Source organism: Alligator mississippiensis, chromosome 1 (genome assembly GCF_030867095.1).
Source record: "Alligator mississippiensis isolate rAllMis1 chromosome 1, rAllMis1, whole genome shotgun sequence".
Taxonomy (NCBI): Eukaryota; Metazoa; Chordata; order Crocodylia; family Alligatoridae; genus Alligator; species Alligator mississippiensis.
In genome coordinates this window covers 288,596,591-288,612,974 of record NC_081824.1, presented here as the reverse complement: position 1 = coordinate 288,612,974, position 16,384 = coordinate 288,596,591, and the positions used below count along the sequence as shown (strand labels likewise).

Below are 16,384 nucleotides of genomic sequence, written 5' to 3'. Positions count from 1 at the left end.
GACCAGGTTACGAAACGCCTGGACACAGGAGGAGGGGTGGATGTCGTATACCTGGACTTCAGGAAGGCCTTCGATACGGTATCCCACCCCATACTGGTGAACAAATTAAGAGGCTGTGATGTGGATGACTGCACAGTCCGGTGGGTGGCGAATTGGCTAGAGGGTCGCACCCAAAGAGTCGTGGTAGATGGGTCGGTCTCAACCTGGAAGGGTGTGGGTAGTGGGGTCCCGCAGGGTTCGGTCCTTGGACCGATACTCTTTAATGTCTTCATCAGCGACTTGGACGTGGGAGTGAAATGTACTCTGTCCAAGTTTGCAGATGACACAAAGCTATGGGGAGAAGTGGACACGCCAGAGGGCAGGGAACAGCTGCAAGCAGACCTGGATAGGCTGGACAAGTGGGCAGAAAACAACAGGATGCAGTTCAACAAGGAGAAATGCAAAGTGCTGCACCTAGGGAGGAAAAATGTCCAGCACACCTACAGCCTAGGGAATGACCTGCTGGGTGGCACGGAGGTGGAAAGGGATCTTGGAGTCCTAGTGGACTCCAAGATGAACATGAGCCGGCAGTGTGACGAAGCCATCAGAAAAGCCAATGGCACTTTATCGTGCATCAGCAGATGCATGACAAATAGGTCCAGGGAGGTGATACTTCCCCTCTATAGGGCATTGGTCAGACCGCAGTTGGAGTACTGCGTGCAATTCTGGGCGCCGCACTTCAAGAAGGATGCGGATAACCTGGAGAGGGTACAGCGAAGGGCAACTCGTATGGTCAAGGGCCTGCAGACCAAGCCCTACGAGGAGAGACTAGAGAAACTGGACCTTTTCAGCCTCCGCAAGAGAAGGTTGAGAGGCGACCTTGTGGCTGCCTATAAGTTCATCACGGGGGCACAGAAGGGAATTGGTGAGGATTTATTCACCAAGGCGCCCCCGGGGGTTACAAGAAACAATGGCCACAAGCTAGCAGAGAGCAGATTTAGACTGGACATTAGGAAGAACTTCTTCACAGTTCGAGTGGCCAAGGTCTGGAACGGGCTCCCAAGGGAGGTGGTGCTCTCCCCTACCCTGGGGGTCTTCAAAAGGAGGTTAGACAAGTATCTAGCTGGGGTCATTTAGACCCAGCACTCTTTCCTGCTTATGCAGGGGGTCGGACTTGATGATCTATTGAGGTCCCTTCTGACCCTAACATCTATGAATCTATGAATCTAGGAGGGCCACTCTCTCTCCAATCTCTCAGTCCTGATCCTCAAGGGAAATTTACACAACACATCCCAGAGACGAGCCTATGAGCTCCATTTCATCAACCTGCTGGATACTAGAGATCAGGGACTAAACATAGACATTGGATTTTTGATACATTACAATCTGCCTGGCAACTGACTCCCCAGCCCAGCCCAGCCCAGCCCCTGGCTTGTTTACTTTTCATTCCATCCAGGAAGAGCACACACCAACTGCTGCAGCTTCCTTAGCCTGACGAAGGGTTTTTGAACCCGAAAGCTTGCTTAATAACTATTCTCCAACCATTTGGGTTGGTCTAATAAAAGATATCAAATTCACCCAAGGAACCTTGTCTGCCTATATCCTTAGACCAACACGGCTACAACCTAAACCCCAGAAGACAATTCCACCTTCATTTTTCTAAAAAGTCAGAGTAAATTTGATAATATCATCATAGGCCCTAATTTTGCAAGGCATCTCCTTGGGCAGACCTCTGTGATCATATAGAGCCCTACTGTAGTCAAGCACCTGCTCAACAAAAGTCTTAAAGCCACAGAAACAGGGACATTCCTGCTAGGGTCTCTTAAGAATCAAAGTCACATACCAATATCTATACATCTTCCAGTGTAAACCTAAGACTGCTGCTAAGAAATAAGTCCCACCTGAGCCCAAGCCTGTGAATAAAGCAGTGTAGATGGCTCAGGGAAGATCTGAGGAGCCCTGAACATTACTTTCCAAGCTCTGTGTATGGGGGGCCTGAGCATGGTGTTGTAGCATGGGTTTAGGGCTCTTTCAGGGCCAAGTATACTGCCTAATTCACAAGCTTGAGTGCATGTAGAACAGGCATATTATTTATCCTTGAGCTTATTTCCCAGTGGTTGTCCTGCACTTATGCAGGAAGTAGTATAGACGTAGCCTTCATTTCCTTACTGCACTTCACATTTTTGGCCTAATTCTCTGCCATCAGCAATCTCTGTTAAAGAGAGACAATTACATATATTCATAAAATTAAAAGGTAAGTACTTTTCAGCAGCTATCTAACACTGGCATTCTAGCACACAAACTTTTTACTAAAGGTCAAAAACCATAAAAATATCTCTTGCCTTTGTAAAAAAATATGCATGTTCCCCCTAAATGACTCCAGACTTCTCTCTAGATGGGGAGAAGAGATTGTTGACAACTGACATCTAGATAATGATTCAGACTTGCAATATAATTGTTTGAAGCATCAGAGACGCCGTAGGCTATTTAGGGGTGAGATTTTATAAACATGTGTGTCCCTCTGTTTTCTCTTTTACCTCATCTGAACACTAGTTGCCATTTTCTGTTCCTTTCCCTTGACTAGAATAGTCCCTTTGACCTTTATGATTTTTCAGTCTTTCTATTTGATTTTCCTACCTTGAAAGAAAACTTCAAAATGGGGTGAGCCAGCCCCACTAAGTCACTCTTTCCCTATTAGGAAAGCTCAGGCAATGTATTGAATCCCATTGCTTTATGACAGAAAGCAAGGTATCAACAGAATGGTTTATTAGGCCTGAAAAGAAAATGCAGTCATATAAAATGGTGCTAAAGGTTACTGAGCAGAAGTGAATGAGGAAGGTTGATCTAGAAACCAAAAACATTTGCCTATTCCCACCTCTACCTCCATTCACATCTTTAGTTTATTTACTAAGAATGTGTTTTACTTTAGTCCTTAATGCTAAAATCTATGTAAACTTGAGAATGAAAGTTGGTGGGGAATTCTACAGCTAATAAACTGCCTTTCTAAAGTACAACTGTTTTATGTGACCAAACTGGACTCCAAATTAGAGCCCTTAATGCAGACAATAAATAATAAAATGTATGTGCCAATGAGGATACAACTCAAGTGTTCCTTTTTTAAAATTCCATAGCAGGAGAGATGATAAGAAAAAAAAAAATCCAATGTGCTAATTAATTAAATAATTAATTAAATAATTAATTCTTCCATTATCTTCATTCTATTCTCTAGAATTCCAAACCTTTTTGTAACCATAACTGTAAAGGGAGGTCACATGATCCTAATTGACAGGGCTCTGGGTTAGGAGTCAAATAACCAAGTTCTGTCACTGCACCTATTTAAGACATGTCTCCTTTCTGAGCTTCTCAAGTGTAAGAGTTAGTAAGGGCCTTCTTACATGTTGTCCTTTGAGCTTCCCAAATGTTGATCAGTGCTAGCTCAAGTTTGGAACAGTCACATGTTAAGGCTAAAACCTTTCTCCGACTGTCCCCCGCCTACACAGCTGTGACTTTCCACTAGAAAGCTAGCAAGCAAGGGCCTGCCTAGGAGCTACAGCTATGAGTCCTCCCTATGGACTGCCACCTTGACAGGGTGGAGAGGCTTGTGTGTAATGATGACCCTAAGAACAACACCACCAGGAGTGTTGTACTCCTGGTAGGGCTACCTGTTGTGGTAAGGTCAAAGATGAGGTATTACATGAAGAGCAATCCAACACAACACAGAGAACTCAGTGGTGGAGCAGACAGATACAGAAGGCATATGTCTCAATGGATGTGAAGGCAGATGAAGGCTGAAGTGGAAGAGTAACCCCAGTTGTCTTGGATCTCCTTGCCACTGGACACAGGTTTCTCCTCTGACAAGATCCATGCAGCTGATATGTAAGGGCCTCCTCACATAAAACAAGTCAAGTTCAGGCTTCTCCCACTGGTCCAATGTCTACTACAATAACCAATACCTACTAATAACAATACAAATTCCTGTGGCAATGGGGATAGATGAAGTGATCACTGGGAGTCCCTAGACATGGATCCACACACAGTTGAGATTGGACAGTGATTCAACAGCTGCAATTGTGACTGAGGAGTCCTTTTTAGGATCCCTTTTGCTCACCCGGCATGGGGAGGGAGCTAGAAAAGGTGTCCCAAACATAGGTTGTTCCACCTTACTTTACCCAACTGGATAGCTATTTCCTGCAGGGTCACTCAAATATCCTTTGCATCCTGGAATGTATGAACCTTAGTAGATGACCTGAACAGTGACCTGAACGTAGAACAGCTATTGCCGCCCAAGAACTGTCGTGATATACCATCAATATCACTGCTCTCAGTGAGACCAGATGTGCAGAGAAAGGCCATCTGAAAGAGGATAGGGGTGGCTATACATTTTTCTATAAAGGGAAACCTGCAAATGACAGGCAAATACACGGTGTTGGTTTCACCATTAAGAATCAGCTTGTCAGCCAGATGATCAAATTCCATGTTGGCATTAACAAGCACCTCATGACTCTCTGCTTCCAACTGACCAACAATTTGTTTGCTACCATCATCAATGCATATAACTCAACACTCAATGTCAAGGAAGAATAGAAAGAACAGTTTTATGCTGACCTTGATGAAATCTTGACTATCATCCCAAAAGAGGACAAGATCTCCCTCCTTAAAACTTCAATGCGAGAGATGGCTGAGACTTTAACATGTGGAGGGGCACCAGTGGGAAGGAAGGAGTAGGAAAGGCCAATTCCAATGGTATCCTTTTACTCAGTAAATGTGCAGATCATGATCTTGTCATTACTAACAGTATCTGGATCATCTTTGACTGTGAGAGACTGCTGCTGCTGACAGCTGTGAATTGCTACTACAGGGCTGGTGAGCCAGGATGGGCTTCTATCCCTATCCCTGCTTTAGGTCAGGGTATGTGAGCGATTTGGAGGTTTGGGGGGCAGGAACATGAAGGAACACATTAATGGAACACGATCTGTGTAACATGGAATAGAGATAAACCTGCCCTGGAGTGGTATAATTTTAACCCCCTAATGTGTACTTAAAATTAGTTTCAGGTGTTAATGTGTGGAGCAACCAAGAGTTCAAGAAGCCACCTAAAATTAAATGTTTAACAATACTCTAAGATGCACTTTAGAGTGTTTTCAATATTGCTTGAGAGAATAATGCAAACTCCAGCTTCCCCTTAGAACATTGTATTGACCTTCCTGTTTTGTTCTCAGGAGACAAATTTTATGCTAGATAAATCCCCAGAAATATCAGCTTTTTCATTCCAGTAAGAAAATCCAGAAAATTAGATAAAGCTTAAAATGTAGTTGAAAAGACAATCAAGCCTTCTGCAAGAACACACAAAGAAGCAGAGGTCTTCTGTGGTATGGCTGACAAAATAAAAAAAAAAATGGGTGTGTGTGGGGTGCCATAAGACTGAAACTCGCAGGGCAACCATAATTTATGAACGCTGTAAACCAGTGGAGACTTCTAGAATGTTATATCTTTATTTATTAACTTCTTTGGAACATTATTGGCCTTGCATACCATGCAACTGATTTTATGAGAAATAATTGCATAGATTAGGAAACATTTCTAACACACATACAGAATGGGACACACAAAGTGGAAAATAGTTGGCAAATTCTGCTGAGTCTTTAATGATTTGAAGGATCCTTATTTTTAATCATACATTATAAGTTTTAATAGTTTAAGTATTTTAAAGCATCTGCTGAGCCCCTGAGGCCAGAATGTGGCCCTTGCATGTCGGAGCACACTGGGGTAGGACAGTAATAATGTTGTATGTAAAAACCTGTAAGCATTCCTCTGACTGGGAAAAAGAACCCCACTGCAACAAAAGCCCCAAGCTCAAGTTAACTATGATGGCAGACTTGAGGTTGAAGGGGGATTGGACATTAAGCATGCCACAAATAAAAAGAACTGGAAAAATCTGGGGTTTTAGTATGAACTGGAGGCATGCATAAAACAATTCTGAATGAAATATCATACATGCCTGAAAACTACTTTGTTTAGCTTGTGTATTTAGTCGGCACATCTACATGTGTATTAATGTGTCTTTTCTAAGGCACATTAAAATTAGTACTTTCAGGCATTTGTACACATGCTTGTGCTACAGTGGTGTGCTTTGAAATAAAACACATTGAAGCTTTTTTAGTTCAAAAGCACGTTGCTGGCATATTCTCAGTGCTGACGCACATTTCACTATTTATACAAATGCATGAGCTGCTGCGCCGGCGTGTCACCTCCCATGTGGAGCAGACTTGATTAATTGAATCTGCTCTGACACACTGGATCTCTGGCTTGTCAGAGCAGACAAATGTGTGTGTATAAATACCTCCCAATGTAAGGTACTAAATTAATGTGCATTTGCATGCTTTTTGAGTGATGCTTAATGAGCAGTACACTAGGTTGCTGTGTATTAGCATAATATCATGTTTTTTTATGTGATGCTTTCACGTACAGTAAAATAGTCTACTGTACATTAAAGCACCTGTGCAGATGTGTCCAGTATGGCCAATCCATTCATTTGAATCAGTAGTAAATACTGTTGCTGCATATTCAGTATAGAAGCAACAAAGGAGTTAAATATTTATTTGCATCTAGCCAAGTTTCCTTAGACAGACTTCAGCAAAGTTCTAGTCCTAGGAAGGGTTTGTAACTAGCTGGAGATGGGGAGTGTACACAGATCTACAATCAGACTGTTGTTCTTGCTACCTGTTGCTTGTCTATAGTCATTTGCTGTCTTTAACACAGGGAAACCTTGAAGGAAGAATTTCCACAATGGTATGGGTTGGGAAATGCAGTGTTTCAAACTACAGCTTGGGAGGGGTTGGGGTTTATTTTTTGAGAGAGAGAAAGAGAGAGAGAGAATAAAAAGCCATGACTTTTCAGGACTGTTGGTAAGACCTTTTAGTCAAGTCCTGTTATTCTTGACTCCTGAGCTAAATGCTTGTCCTCTAGTACTTCTTCACTTAGTCTCAAAGCCTAAGAACTTCCATGGCAAGGTTCTTTGAATAGATGTGATATATTTTATTGAGTAGATGTGATATCTACTTGAAGAATCTTGCCTGCCTATGCCTTAGACCAACACAGCTACAACCAAAAACCCTAAGAACTTCCATTACGTTTTTCCACTTATTTTTAAAGACTAAGAACTTTTTTACTGGATGTTCATTCCCTGTGGCTGCATCCACATGAGCACAGATGTTTGCTTCACCTTGTGCCACTTCTGCTTGTCCCCAGAGAATGCCTGTGCCACACATGCTCTGGCACATGGCAGGTTACCCCAGTGGGGTAGGAGAGGCTGGGACCAGCAACTATACTGGCCCCAGCAGCCTTACCTCGGGTTCTGGGGGCTTGAGAAGCTTCAGCCATGGTGCATCTGCAGCTGGGAACCTGCTATACGCACTGCTCCGCTTCTTTTCTGTGCAGGTTTTTTTGACCCCAGCATCTCCCAGGGTCAAAAAAGCCCTCCATGTTGCAAGGTAACAGCACGGAGAACGCCTGAATGCACACAGTGTGTGTCACCACAGATGGCTGTGCTCATCTGGATGTGGCCTATGTGCTCAAATCTTTAAACAGGGAGGTAGTATGAATTGCACCTTTATTAAATAAAAGCTTGTCTTGGATTTGTTTTGTAATGGCTAAATGCTAAACTAACTTCAGTTGGGCCAGGATTAGACCCAGCATAATAGCTATTAGGTTTTTTTTAGTGCAACTATGGCAAGAAACTCATTTGACCATTCATTAATAAGTAGGAATGTTCCTTAGCAAATAGATGGACCTGCTTATTATTAAATAATATTATAATGATTTGTCTTTCCTACAAGCTCTAAGATCAGGGCCTTGGTGTACTGCATGCTTAGTAAAGAGAACTCATGCTCCAAAGAGCTTTTAGTTAGCAGTAGGATAAATTTATTTGCCAAATTTGCCACTTTTGACCTTCCTGAAACTATTAGCAAATGTGGGTTGAATTTGCCAGGTTTTTTTTGGATAGAAAATATGTTAGGATTTGAGTAATGACCCCACCACTTATTTTATCCAATAGCACAGGACTTTAAAGCACTCACCCATAATGAGAGACATGGGTTCAATTACTTTTTTGCTTCAGGGGATTCTAACCAATATTTCCCAGTTCCCAGATGGGTGAACTAATGATTAGGGTAGATAGGATATGCCAGTGAGAGCCAACATTTTTGGCAGGTGTGTCACAAATTAGCTCAAAACCCCTCCCTGAGTGCCACTCCAGTTTCCTTCTGATTTTCTGCTCTACTTTTTCTTCCCTGTCCTGTGCTCCCTGTCTGATCTGCTGCTGTCTTTCCCCGCCTCTGCCCTATCTACCTCTGTGCTGCCTGTACGTTCTCTGATCTGCCATGTGCCCCACACAGAGGTTGTCTGTGCCACTTACGGCATACGTGTTGCATGTTGGCCACCTTGGAATATGCTAAAGTGGGATGCTCTTCTGCTGCTCTACTTCATATAAACAGTTAAATGTTAACTGGATCAACATCTGGAGCCAGCTGTCCTATCTTTTGTCTGAATATCCTCACCACCCAGCTTAGAGTCATTCTCACTGTGTGTGACAATAATTATTTAAGTATATGTTTTATACAAAGTAGAAAACAGTTGAAATGGGAATGGTTGATGGAGACCTACAGCAATGGTTAGCTTTACATGCATGCTGTTCCTGATCATGGACAAAGATATTTGAACCAAGACAGTCTTCCTATTAGGAAAATACCTTAATCACAGGGTTATATTCTGAGGTGTGTCTTCCCCAGCATCCCCTGTTAGTATTTTTCTACTTTGCAGACAATATTAAATAGTCATAAAGGAAGAAAGTGGGGATTTCTGTAGTGTGATGGTTAGACTGTCTACTTGGGAGCCATGAGATGTGGACTGAAATTGCATCATGTACAGGTGGGAATTGAACTCTGACATCCCATCCTCAATGTGTGGTTTAACCATTTAGCTACTGGATAGGAGGGCAGTTGCACTATTAATGGTTTTGAGAATCTAGCCCTTAATTCCTTTGATCTTCTTTCAGAGCCTGAAACAAAACATTTCCTTTTGGAAAAATGGGACCTCTTAGATTAAACAAAATGTTTCAGGTTTTTTTGGGTGGATGAGAGGAACTGAAAAATCAAATCAAATTCAGGTTCAGGTTGCACTGCTGTCCCCCCTCTCCTCCCTCCTCAGTTTTTTAGATCAGGATGTAAAGTGAAAAATCAATCATTTGCACAGCTCCACCCACAACATAAAAAAAAGATAAAGGTTAGGAGAATAAATAGAGGCCCAGAAAGAAATGAAGATCACACAGCATTTCGGGGCTATCACTGGAAAGTGAATCCTTTTACTTTTTGCAGATTACAAACTTTAAAACAAAACAAGCCAAAAAAAAAAAAAAAAAAGAAAAACAACCCTCTGAAAAAATGTGAATTCATGGAGTGTAATAATGGACTCACCCACATCTGCAGGGCATGAGACAACACGATGTTTCCAAACACAAGTGCACAGGGAAAGAAACATGGGGTATTTTTACATGTGGTGTGGGAGGCATGGGGGGCACTTTAATTAGTGAGGACTTTTAATTAAAAGCCCAAGCATCACATGAATCAGCATCCCCCATGCTAAAAAATGGCAGTAGGGCACTTTGAACTAACTTAATTCAAAGTGCCTGATTGCCATTTTTTGGCCCAGGGATACTAATACATGTGACAACAGAGTCTGGTGGAGTGCATTTATTTCCATGCTCCAGTGGACTGGATTAATCAAGTCTGCTCCAATGAACTGGATTTCCAGCGCGTCAGAGCCAGCTCCCTGCGCATGTGTAGAAACCCATTATCTCCACAAAATGCTATTGGGCATGGAATCATATTCTCTCTTTGTGTGATCTCTAACAGTTCTCTCATCATATCGGATTCCTTTAGCTGTATTATATTTATAGAGGAAACTTGAGTCTTTGACACTTGTTATCATCGCCTCACTCCTTTAATAGGATCTTCTCCCTTCCCCCCTCTTTTTTTTTCTGTTTATAAGGGGTTTTTTCCCCAATTCATATTATTCCAACACTTTCCCACCTTCTGTCTCACAAGTTAAGCTGATTTTTAAATACTGCCTGTGAGTTTTTATGGTATTTTGTTACATATATCTTGTTATCTTGGTTTTGTATAAAGAACTGATATAATGAAAAGTTCCCTGAAACACTATTCCATTCAAAATCTGTACTACATTTTAGCAACATGTAAATTTCTGAATCTACATAATGCCACAGGATCTTTTTAGCACAGAGCAAAGCTAGGTAAGGCTGCGGAGATAGAGGAAGTCAGACTGAGCAAGCCTGAGCAGTAGCAGGTTATAGGGCGGTGAACTCACTTTCTATGGTAATGCTCGCTACTGATCCTGGGGGTGTTAGATGACCAGATATATGTGATTGCTTAGGGCAGTGGTTTTGAATCTGTGGTCTGTGGACACCTGGGAGTTTGCAAACTATGTCTAAGGGGTCCATGAAAGATGACTATGATCAATCAAAAGTGTGCGAATACCCACACTTACAATTCGAACAGGTCCACAACTCGATTTGAAATCTCCAAAGAGGTCTACTCCTCCATTCAAAAGTTTTTAGGAGTCTGAAAATGAAAAAAAGGTTGAAAACCACCGGCTTAGGGCTTACATTTGACATGCATGACTCTCTCAGAAGTGAAAGAATAGTTTTGATGCAGATAGGAAACTTGTCAAAATTATTCCAGATGAAAGTGCATTTTCCATATTATCCTCTGGGATAATTTAGCCAGTTAAATTTTAAATCTGAAGTGTTTTTCAGCAGGCCAGTAAGAAGCAGCGTGTCATCCCACTCACAGTTCATTTACATTAGAAATAGCTAGTAGTCTGCTGATAGATTCTATGCCTATCCAGCAGTATCTATCTTTGAATATTGTCTTGGTTAGCCCACAATGGGCTACTGGGTTGATTTATATCATACCAAATGTACAAAATATATTAGATGTATCTGGAACCAATACCTCTTTTGTGGATGGATTGAAACTGTGAAATCCAGATTTAGATTTTGAATTTCTCTTAAATTCAGAGTCTTGGAATAGACCTCAGGCCACATAATGTGATTCCAAATAATACTTTCTCCAAAATTCAGGTCTGGAGAGCCAGCTCCAAGATTTACCTTTTTTGTAAAAGTCATAACTATATTACCTGTCCTTTGTGCTATCCCAACCCTGTTTGTGTAGCTGACTCTCATGTCTTTTCTAGAGTTCTTGGATGTGTGGCTTTTGGGGCAGGAATTCTGTTGCTTCATTCACCTCTATAGCACCTAGCAAAGATGCTATTGCAATATTAATAATTCATAGTAATGGACATTCCCAGTTCCCTATTACTCCCTGTCACATATCAATGCCTGTATTAAAATAGATATTGTTGGGGATGGGGGGAGGGGCAAATGACAAATGCACTCTGATGACCAGAATTTACAGCTGCAAAAATACATAAACAAAATGTTAACAGTTGTTCTTTTGATTCTGGGGGTTAGGTTTTGTGATGAACATGCTGGTAGTAAAGTGAAAAGAAAAGTACAAGTGATTGTAAAATAATTTAATATGGCTCCCCTGAAATAATGCAAATTTATTTTTGTAAAACTCCTTTATAAAGAAATGTCATGTGGATAAAGTGTGTAAGGAAGCTCAAAACTTTATCACACCTATAAGGTACATATGCCTTGTCTTCAGAGATTGCAGATTTTTATTACTTTATTCATTTTGCTATTCCATTCTGTTCTATGCTATATAAAAATCACTTTGACTTCTGCTCTTACCAAATGTTTAACTGCAGTTATGGTTCTGTGGTACTAGTAAGGGAGTACATTTTCTACAAGGATTAATTTCTCCTTTAAATTGAGTATATATGCTTCTTTCTGATTCAAGCTCTTTGGCTAGAGATTCTGAAAGAGATGTATTCCCCTGGCACAGATTAAGAGAGTAGTTTCCATGTAATAAAGGAATGTTTTAGTTTATCAGTCTTCTAGTTCTGAACAGTTTAGAAGAGGGAGCTGGTAATATCATCTTATTTAAAAAATCTGAATCATGCACTGACATTTATTCAGCAGGTGGCGCTCCTGGATCACAGAAAGCTTCTCTCTCCCCAGTTTATATTTGACAAGTAAATACAATTTTCAGATTAAACCTTGATGTACTTGATTTAGCCATTCAAATGTTACTTTTGTTTTTGATTGTGTAATGCACTGCTATTTGGACTGGCACAAATGATAGCTATCATTTCCAATTACCACTTACACATTCAGAAAATACCATATTATCTTAGAGAGATAATACTCCAGCCTGTTCTGCTACTTCAACATCTTTATTAAATGTTCTATCCCTCATTAGCATAGATTATCCAGATGTATGATGCAAGCTTTCTTCCTATCTTCCCCGTAAATAACCAAACATGGAAGCCATTTAAAATGTTGTGTTTTACTGCAGATTAGCTAATCCCACCTGGTTGAAAACAAAGACAAACTAACAAATCTATTCTTTCCTCTGTGTATGTGTGTGTGGATGTATGAGAGAGAGAGAGAGAATTCTACTCTTTTAACCTTTTTTGTATGACAGCTGCAGATGAAAAGTTGAGAAATGTGGCCATTTTTCCACTTCTGCTGATGTAACCCTTTGTCATTCATTCTTTCTCAATCCAGCTTGCACTGTACCCCCTCATCCTTTGTATGCTTCGTTCTGTGATGGGTCTTCTGTTCAATGCTTCCTGTCAATTTACACATTGTTTATTCAATGTGTAGTAAAGGGTTTGGAAGGAATCTGGTCCCTAGATGTCTTACATTATACCAGAGTTATATAGGGTTTCTCCCAGTGTGTTAGTGGCCTAGATGAATATTTTACTAAACAGAATTGAGATGACTGCTAGGCTTGGTGGTATAAAATGTGTGGATAATACAATGCTAGAAGTTAGTTGTAAATGCTGTTTTCCCAAGTTGTATATTTACATATACTAGCTGTGGAAAGAGGCAAATAATAAATATACATTATTTATTTGTTTATATAGTTAAGGGGTAATGTAAATATCAGGTGATCTAATATCAGGTAGCATAGCAGTTAGAAATAGATGCACTTAGGATTTTTAGTTGCAGCTGAGGGGAAGTAAGGGAGAGACAAGGGACCTTCAGGGACCTTCCTGCAGCCTTTTACTTCTTCCTTCTTATATCCCTGCTGAGTCTAAGCAGGAACTCTTCCCTTGAATTCCCACAGGTTGTACAGCTTCCCAGGACAGACCTTCCACTTCCTTCCTTTGCCTGACTGTCATCCTCTTCCTTAATTAGGAAGATGTATATTCCCTTTATATGTTTTTGATTCTTTCCCGTTTTTGTCTGAATCAGACAACCCTGTTGAAGACCTCCTGCAAGGTATTACTCTTCAGGAAAACCAACAAGATAAAGCAAATATGGAGGAGATAGGCCAAGTCACTTTGGAGATATAAAACAAAAACATTAACAAAAAACAGAAAGAGGGATTTAAATTCATTAAATACTAAGGGAGATATGTGGGACCAGGAGGAAGAGAACAACCCAGAGAGTGTGCGTCATAGTCAGATGGAGCATGCCCAGGAAGGGAGGTGGCCCATTTGAGCCATTTCCCATTTGAGCCAGAGTCCCTGCTCTCAACAGAGCAGGAATTTCTCCTGTGCTGTTTATCCATGAAATACTAACTACGTGCAGAGTGCAGTAGATAGCTTCAAGAGAAACACCAGAGTGAGGTCTGGGAAATCTCTAGCTTGTGGCCTGGGGGTTAGCACATTCCCCTGAGCAGCAGGTGATTCAGGTTCAAACCTCACTGGACAAAAAGGGCCTATGACCTGAATCTCCTCTACTCTGGACAATCACCCTAATCACAATACTCTTGGTGTAAAAGGTGGGAGGGTCCTTCTCTATTCTGCTTCCAGCAGTGTGTGTGCAGGGTAGCTCTATTTTGTCACAGGGGAAAATAGAATCCCAAACTGTACCTATGCACCAAAAATTGCAGTTATGTGGCTGTGTATATGCCATTTAGGCACAGGGGGCATCTATACACATGCTCTGGGGGCAGGAGGGGTACTTTAATTAGAGTGGCTCTTGCCTCTAATTCAAGCGCCTGCAGCATCTCATTTATCAATGTCCCTTTACTTCAAAATGACAGTGGGGGCTCTTTATCTATTGGATTTATGACACACTACAAGCTGCCAGACATCTGACTCCTCAGGTACCTCTCCACTTTTACCTGCTACATCCCCCTACTCCCTGTGCCCCAGCCTGTCTCTCTCACCCCCTGATGCCTCCATTTCTATTTTCACTGACTGGCTTTCTTGCCTGCATTGCATGCCAGGCCAGCCTCTGGCTTCTTTACTATTCCTTCCACCTAGGAACAGCATGCACACCAACTGCAAGGTGCTTCCTTAGCCTGACGAAAGGTTTTGAAACCCGAAAGCTGGCATCCCAGCAGCTAAGCTGAGCTTACCTGGAGCCTCACCACTACACTGCAACCAGTAAGCCTCAGGCCTGTCAAAGACGTGATGGGTCTGGGCTTTCCAAAGTCAGCACTGTGTGCATGAATGTGGTGGGTAGAGGTTATGGTGCCTCCTACCTGCCTTTCACCAGGGGGATCCTTGGTCCTGGTATTTCCTGGGGCTGCTGCGCCACCAGCAGTCCCACCAGGCCTCCTGACCCTGGCAGAACACAGTTTTAGTGGTCATGCCCAGGGCCTCCTCCTTCCCCATAGCTCCAGCCCATACCTCCAAGTTTGTCCTGACATGGAAGCTCAGTAGGAACATGTTCTTCCCCTGCTGGCTGATGATTCAGTGAGTGCTGACTCCAGCTCTGAGACTGAGCATTAACTGGTTTAAAAAAATAAGCCATGTGGACAGAAATAGATGCAGATGGAGTGAGGAGGATGGCACTCATTCTGTCTGCAAGTGGAGCTTGGGGAACCCCAACAGCTGGAGGTTCACCTTGAGGAACACCAGCTGCTCCACCAAACCAGGATCCAAGCAGGTGCAGTGGGGTGTCACAACATCACCAGCAATGCTGAACACCATCTCACTTGGAACACTGGTGAGTGGACAGGGCGGGTGTTCCCTGGCAACTGTGGCCAGACCCTGCCAGATGTGGCTGTGGGTTGTCCAATAGACCAAGGGATCATCATCCAACGGCTCCATGTCCTTGGTGAGATAGGTAACCACCGATGCCTCAGCACTACCTGCCTGAGGCTGGGGTCTGGTGTGTCTGGACCCCAACATTGAAGCCATGCCCTTGGCCCACATTGGCAGTGGCTGATGTGGAGGAGACTGGCTAGTGCTGGGAATGCTGGCATGGGAAAGTGGATCTCCCTCTTCCACATCGTTTCACCTCTGCCCTTCTGCCTTCCTGACTGTTGACCAGCACCTCCATCTAGTGATCAGTGTTTTGGTGTTGCCAGTGCACATTCTCCTCTTCACTCTTGGGTTGCACATGCCCACCAGCACGTGGACCATACTGAATCGCAACAGACCCAACCGTTTCCTGATGCCCTTCTTCAGACACCTTACCAGTGCCTGCAAATCTGGTGACAGTGACTTGTCCCAGCCAGGAACATTGTTTCCCTGGAACTTCTCCATTCTACAGGGATCACTTGGCTAAGGAGGGCATCGCCAGTGCTTAGGGTCTCGGTGGCCTCGAGGAAGGGCTTGAGGACCACCAAGATCTTGGAAGATAATATCCCACTCAGCTTTGTTAAGGGAGCTGATGATCCCAATCTTCCTGAGCCAGGTCATCTCATGGATGGCCTGCTGTTGCTCCACTAGCCTTTCCAGCATCAGATATGTGGAATTCCACTGAGTCTCTACACCCTGCATGGTTTTGTGCTGTGGGATGCTCAGCTCTGCCTGTTCCTCCTGCAGCATCTTGCCCCCCTTGATGCTGCGGTGGAAGTAGCCTACCACCTTCCTGCATTTTGAAATCAGCTGTGTGGTAGTGATGATGCCATCACCAGCAGCCCTGTCCCCCTCCAAGGTATCCCTGACTATGAGGTGCAGCTTGTGTGCCACACAATGGATGTGAACCAAGTTGGCATCACAGACAACCTTGACCATATTGGCCTCACTGTCGGTGACCATTAACCCATGAGTCTGCTCGGCCTGCCCAATGAGCCACCCCTGCACCATGCAGTTCATGGCCACCATGATCTCCCTTGCTGTGCGGGACACGTCCACCACCTTGGTTTGGAGGAGAGTCTACCAACTGCCTGACTGATTGCACTAGTGCCCTGTGAGGGAGAAGTAGGCATGATCTCCATCCTGTTTGCTCCAGATGTCCGAGGTGAAGTGCAAGTCTACCTGCAGCCCTGCAGGTAGCCTCCCTCAAGTACTCCTCCCT

The 16,384-nt window shown here is 42.9% G+C and overlaps 1 long non-coding RNA gene across 1 annotated transcript in view; it reads left to right on the top strand.

Annotated features, from left to right (window-relative positions):
• LOC109280349 (uncharacterized) overlaps window positions 1-16,384 on the top strand; it is a 42,580-nt gene continuing 26,196 nt past the window's right edge. The window contains exon 1 of the long non-coding RNA XR_009461736.1: window positions 1-78. This is a non-coding gene — a long non-coding RNA (uncharacterized LOC109280349). The remainder of the gene's footprint in view (window positions 79-16,384) is intronic.